Raw genomic sequence first — 6973 nt, 5'->3', positions numbered from 1 at the left:
GTAGAGGTTGGTACTGTTGACTTCTTCCTGAGAGATAAAATTACTCATTTTTGAGAACAAACATCTGTAAATGTGCGTGTTTAGAGTGCATTTAGAAACAAGTTGACCAACTATGTCTTTTGTGCTATCCACTTCAGAAAGCGACTCATTCCATATTGGCTATGTAACAGATGTCAGTTATTGATAGTTTTAATTTGCAGCTAATGAAGACCATGTTTGAACTTGTGACCTAAATGTGAGAAGTTCCATATGTACCTCTGTAAGTCATCTAGATTTAAACATTGTTTCTTCAACAATAGTAATTTTTTTCCAGAATGCTGTGAATTTTATTGCTTGACTGATACAGTCCAAAGCCTTCTTCTTTTAAAATTTATTTTACTTGTGCTTTATAAATATGAAAAATGGGGATTAAAATTATTTACAAACTATGTCAAATTAAAACCAGCAGCTGCAGGTGCACCCTCTAATGATAAGATTTTGAGAAACAAGAATATCATTCTAAGATATCTAACGAAGAGCACAAGGATAAAAATCTGAGAAATAAGAATACTGGAGGAGCCATGGATCTAGGTGAAGTCAGAGGGAGTTCAGAAATCAAGGGAAATTGCTCATGGCATCACAGGGAGAGCTTTACAGTGTTGGGAAAAATGTAGATCTCTTCTGTGAACTGGAAGTGAAAGACAATCAAGGCTCAACAAGAACTGCTCAGCCAGTATTGTGAAATGACTTCCTGCAACCCTACCTCCATTTTAGGGGCAGGCTTGTTTGTTTGTTGGTTTTTAATATGCTTCTGCCCATGAACTGAGTATTTATTGTGCTTTTATGCATGTTTTTAAAAGGATATTCTTAAGAGTAGGACGGAAAAGAACCCATTTGACCTTCTTTTTCATAACTAAGGAAATGGCTGCAACACTTAAAGCCAAAAGGAACAATTAGTAGTTACACAGCAAGTAGAACATCAATTTCAAGGCACACCTGCTACTACTGTTTTCAGACATTTTTAAATTTAATAAAATCTTTTGCAGGGAGCATTCTGAGCCAGCATCTACACTTTGCATCCTTTTATATGGTCTAATGAAGTAAGTATGATTCTTGATGTCAACAAACTTTTCTATTTAGGTTTTTCAATAAAATTCTAGCTACAGCTGTATGCTTAGTTCTCATAACTCTAACAGGAGTGGGCTGAAGAAAAAATGCAAAAAATAATATTACCTCATAAGTTTTAAAAAATATGCCTGTAAAAGGAAAGAGTAAGTAATCTTCTAAATCCTTTTCCCTTTTTTATTCCTTCCTCTATTCCCCCTTAAAGATGACAAAATAAACAACAGCTTGTTTTCCTTTTTATAATCCTGCTTAAGAATAAACTTCTGAAAAATAAAATTTTTTATTGTTTAAATTACCAGTTTTAGATTTGAAAATTTTGGGGGACATATTTGTCATGAACTCTACTCTGAAAAACCATTCAAGTACAACATTTTCTGGACTAGTTTCACTTCGTCAAAAAGAGAAACCAGAAAACTGAGCAACACACACCCTTGTCACAATCTCAGTCAAATCCCACAAATCTCATTTGATCCTCCAGACTTATGGCAAAACCATGACCTGAAGCTCAGAATGTTTAAGTATGGTAAAGTGACATTTGGATATGTTTTGATTTGTCTTTGGCACTTGATTTCCAAAACGATTGTCTTTAGGTGAACTCCTTGGACCAGTTGTGAATACTGAAGTAAAGCCTAAAAAGTCAAGCTCATGAGCTGCATTGTAAAGAACAAGTAAGATATTGAATATAATAAATCTGGCTACAGGGAAGAATATAATATTCCAAACGTAATTCTTTTGTCTTAAAATAAAAAACAAAGGTGTGACACCAGTAGCCATAAAAATGGATACATGCATTCTTACTGGATACATACTTTACATTTTAACAGAAGAAACACTGCAAGTTGAAGAAGTAAGTCTCTGTGAATTTTCTGCTTGACTGTTTTAAGAAAAATACATTACTGTAGCTTTTGATATGCATTATTGTGATGAAGTAGTATGGGCAAACAGATGAAACAATGCATATGTACTCCAATGCATTGGCTTTGAGAGTATTGGCTTCATATATATTGTCTTTGTTAGCCATGTCCTGCTCCAGGGCAAAGTCCTCTGGGCTGAGAGGCTCAGACTGCTTGTGTCAACAGTGATTACACAGATGAGGTCTGAGCTGGGACAAGCTCTTCACCTTGCCTTTTTTTTTCTGAATCTCCACATCTACATGACTCAATGCAGATTACAAGTGACTGTACAGGCAATATGGCAATCATGAATAAGATACATAGGCTAACCTCACTGTATAGAGCTAGGTGCAGCCAGCTAGAGTCATGATTTGCTATGCATCTTTGTCAACAAGAAAAGTGGCATTTTATTTCTCTGACATTAACAAACAGGAATCAGTTTGTGAGGCTCAATTTACTCAACCATTCTGGTTTTGGTACATAAAAATTTAAAATGTCTCCTCTCTTTCCCCATTACTCAACAAATTAGAAATTAGACCCCTTGTGCTGATATTAGAGATGTCATTTTGCTTTACTTTGTTTTCTACTGCAATGTAATTGTTAGAAAACTTTGAAAGTAAAAATTGAGATGCACTCTTGCTAAAAAAATTAACAATCAGGAGAAAGCTTCAAAATGAATGTAAAAATCTTAATTTCAGAAGTGCTCATCAATAATTTTGAAGTATATTTCCTCATAAAATGACATTAAAGAGTGGCACTCAAAATTGGTGTATTTCAAAAACACCCGAGTAAGTAAGGACTCGGTTTTTATCCATAATCGTAATAGATAGAGCATATCACAACATAACCACAGCATGAAGCAGAAGCAATAGCAGTACTCTGTTTAAAATGCAGCACATCATTTTTATGTATGGTAGTTCTTTAGTAGCTGTAAGAGGTCTCAATGCCATCTATACCTTTAATTTCAGCAGTGTCAGTAAATAATGCTAACTTAACTCCAGTCTGAGACCAAAGGTTTGTCTGTGTGAAAGAACTTCCTATATACTTCACCTCATTTTGGTGGGAGTTTTTTCATAATAATAGTATTAAACTGGGTGGAGGGGGAAGTCCCTCCAAAAAATAGGAAAAAATCCCCCCTTTGAAAATATTTACATAAATTAACTTTTATAATAGAAATAGAATTTATCAAAAGAAATGTGAAAGAACCTAAGAGAAAATGAAGTAGGACAAACAACCTACAATGTCTGAAAACCATGTGATGATGTGATATATAAGGACTTTAATACATATGACAACAAAGGAATATAAATATACAATATTATCTAAAAATACAAATAAAGGAATACATAAATTCACATAATAAAAAGGAATACAGGAATTAAAAAACCAGAAAATTAGGCCACAGTTACAAAAATGAGAACAATTTAGGGATTTTGGATATATGGCTTTCCTTAAAAGCACATGTTTTTTCAAGGCAATCTTAACACTTACGATCAAAAAGATCAGATTCCTGTAAAGCATTACAATAATTTAAACATTTTAGTAAAATGACAACAAATTCCCCTTCTGAAATATATTGAACAGAATAGGAAAGGAAGGCATTTGGGTCCTTAAAACAAAATCACAGTTATATGCCTGCAAGAGCAATAAGACAAAGGCACTAACCTCCCACCACAATTCAGGCCAAAGAGACAGGGCCAGGGAAGTTGTTACAAGTGATGATAATCTATGCCAGGCAGGTAAGTAGCAACAAGAAAGAAATAGATATAAAGGACATAACCATTGGCTTTGTTGTCAATGAACATTCATAATTTAGGTTTCTGTCCCTCTAAACTACAGATTTGTATATACTCAGTTTGATCTCAAAAATAATGAAATAATTTGTAATCACTCTTTTAAGTATAATGAGAAAAAAGTCATAAGTATATCAAAATAGAGAACACATCAACATGCAACTCCCAATTAATTAAAGCTGGGTGTAGAGTTCCTGGCTTTAGAAGCTCCCAAATATAAGGAAATCAGATAGGAAAAATTTGGATTTTCTGTTACTAGGACCAAATTTCTAGTTCTTGTCATTTAAAAAAAGTTAGCAACTGTGAGGCAAGTCTGATAGGTCATACATACAGAGAACAATGAAACAAGATGCCTGGATGGATGAACAGCCCATTTTAGTTCAATACATGCTTTTAAGCCAAGAAAAACTTATCTGAGTGATCCCACTTGCATTCTCCTTGTCTGCTATCCAAGATGCAACATCAGTAGCACACTTACGTGAATTCAGACTTGGTGATAAACTGTTGCTTTCACTGGGATACAGTTGCCTGTTGCCACATTTCGATGGGGAAAAAAATCTATACTAAATCTGAAGCTATATGTTAAGGCTGAGACAAGCTGAGAGCACACTGGTAACCTATGGAAAAGAATGAGATGTGAGAAATAAGGCATCAGTTCTTCTTTTTATCACAATTTATTGTTTGGAAAATGAACCTCACGAGATTTTGCCACCTGAGCTGGCTTAGAGAGGACCAATGAGACCTGGAGCCACAATGAAAAAAGTGAAGGGCATGTACGGGCAGGAGGAGGGAAGGAGATGGAGAGAAAATGAGAAAGATGAGTGCTTGGAGTAGTAATTTAAGCCATATTTAACATCATCCCTACTGAGAAGAATGTTAAGGTATGGAAGACACAGGGGAAAAAGCTACCAAATGTTTTGCATTACTTTTCTTCAAACTTCCTATTTTCTAGCAGTCCCATTTCTGCAGAAATCTAAGTCCTTTGATTCATAAGACTGACAAGGGGGCAGTTTCAGACACATAGAAACCTTTGGTCAACACATGGGCTGGAAAATCTCATCATCCACACTCAACAGTTTTTTAATAGTTTGGGAGACTGTGGAATAAGATTTTTAGGTGATTTTAAAAATTCATCTCGCATGCAATGTAGACAACTGAAAAAGTTGCCTATGGTAAAAGTTCCCTGAAAGCAAAATGAAGGACAAACATTTTAATCCCAGTTGGCTTCTTCACATACTGCTGCCATTGTCCCACAGCTGCTGCTGAAAAGTTAATACTAAACCAGCTTAAATTAATACTACATATATGTGTCAAGCATGAATGCCAGCAGGATCCTGAAAATAATTACTTGCTCAAATGCTTGTATCCCAAGGGAAAGGAGGCCTGAGAAAAAGGTAAGAACATACACGCACTTACATGAAGAAGTTACTTTCTCCATCCGCGCCTTTCTTGTACTCTCTTATTCCCTTTTTTAACTAGGTTGCTAAACTTAGGACAGTTCATCTAGGAGAAGAAGGAACCCTCTACATTGCAAAAAAAAAAAAAAAAGTTAGTATTTTATTACTTAATTTTCTTTCTTTCTTTGAACACCACTGCCAATCCAGAAAGTCATTTGTATTTTTCATATCAACAATATTGGTTTTACAAACAAAAGTTAAAACCCATAAGGTTTCATGTGATCCACTTGAAGCGATTCTTAGCTTTGTTATACCACTGATAACATGTAATCATAATCTTAAAACAAACAGTTCTAATCTAAAACACTTAATAAAAATATAAATCATTCTATTTATAAATGAAAAAGCCAAACTTTATATTTGAAAAAAAAAAAATTCTTTCTGCAACTCTGATTAGAGTTATCATCTCCTGAAATGGTCCTGGCCTGCCAGAAACTGAGGTTGATCAGACACATGAGGAAGCATACAACCCTTGGATGGGACTCAAGGAAAGTATCTAACTCCCTAAAAACACCTGGGATAAAAAATGTGAATGCAATCAGGGCACACTCTGACCTCAAATAACCTAAGCAATTAAACAAGTCACAGACCTGAACTCACAAGCACCTCAGATCTCATAGAATTCAAGAAGAATGTGCATGAATAGTCTCACAATCTTGAGTTTCAATGGATACTTTTTAACCTTGAAGTCAGTTGTTTCATAATAAGTCATACAAATACTCTTACTGACTGTCATGCAACTACATAGGTAAGCAAATAATGCTTATCTGTGCAAATCTGGTTGTTGATTTGCATCAGTTTTATGCACCACAAGCAGGAAATCAACTAGTATTTTACTAGCTCCACATCAGACAGCAAACAAGACTTGCGACAACTTTTAAGAGACGTATCGTCCATAGATTTTAATCCTTCGCACCCTGCTAGTCACTTCCATCAGTCTCACACATCCTAAATTAAGAATTGTTTTCGTGCTCTCGAGCAAGCATTTTATTTTTAAAAAGAGACCGGAGAACAAGCAATCAAAGCAGTCTGCTTCCCTGAACTTGCTTCAGCACAGCTGATATGCCTGAAGTTTAGTGTCACTTTTCTCCAGGAGATCTGTGAAACAGAATTGAATACAAAAGCAATGCCTGTTCTGGCGCGTCGCTTTCACGCCAAGAGAGGTGTGAGGGAAGGTGAAGCGGAGGAGAAATCACCTCCCTCCTTCTCCCGCTCCCTCTCCACTGCAAGCGGGCTTCGGGGGGGAGCGCCCGTGGCCGGCGGGGCAGCGGGGGCGGCTGAGGGACCCCTCTGGCCGGGCGCTACCAGCGAGGGCTGCCCCCGCCAGAAGGAACAGGGGAGGCAGCTCCCTGTGGACTTGGTTGATGAGCTCCTGTAGCCCAGCAGAGCGGTCACACACCGGAGCGTGTCGGGGAGAGAGGAAAGGGCCGGGGCTAACAAAGCCAGACCGCCTCCCCGCCTCCATTCCAGCGCGGCTCCCGGCCGCCCCCCGCGGGTTTCCCGCGGTCGCCAAGCGGGAACGAGCCCGGGGCGAGGCGCCCAGACCCGAGTAAGGGAAGGGGCCCTGTTTCTGCGGGGCAGACGGGCCGTAGAGGGCTGGTGGAGTCCGCCGGGCGGCGGGGGCGGCCGGGCGGGCGGAGGACGGAGCGGGGATGCCCGCGGCCCTCCTGCCGCCGCCGGGCTGTGCGCGGGCGCCGCAGCCGCAGCCGTAGCCGTGCCTGCGGCA

Source organism: Serinus canaria, chromosome 2, assembly GCF_022539315.1.
Source record: "Serinus canaria isolate serCan28SL12 chromosome 2, serCan2020, whole genome shotgun sequence".
NCBI lineage: Eukaryota > Metazoa > Chordata > Aves > Passeriformes > Fringillidae > Serinus > Serinus canaria.
Note: the sequence above shows the minus strand (reverse complement) of the source record.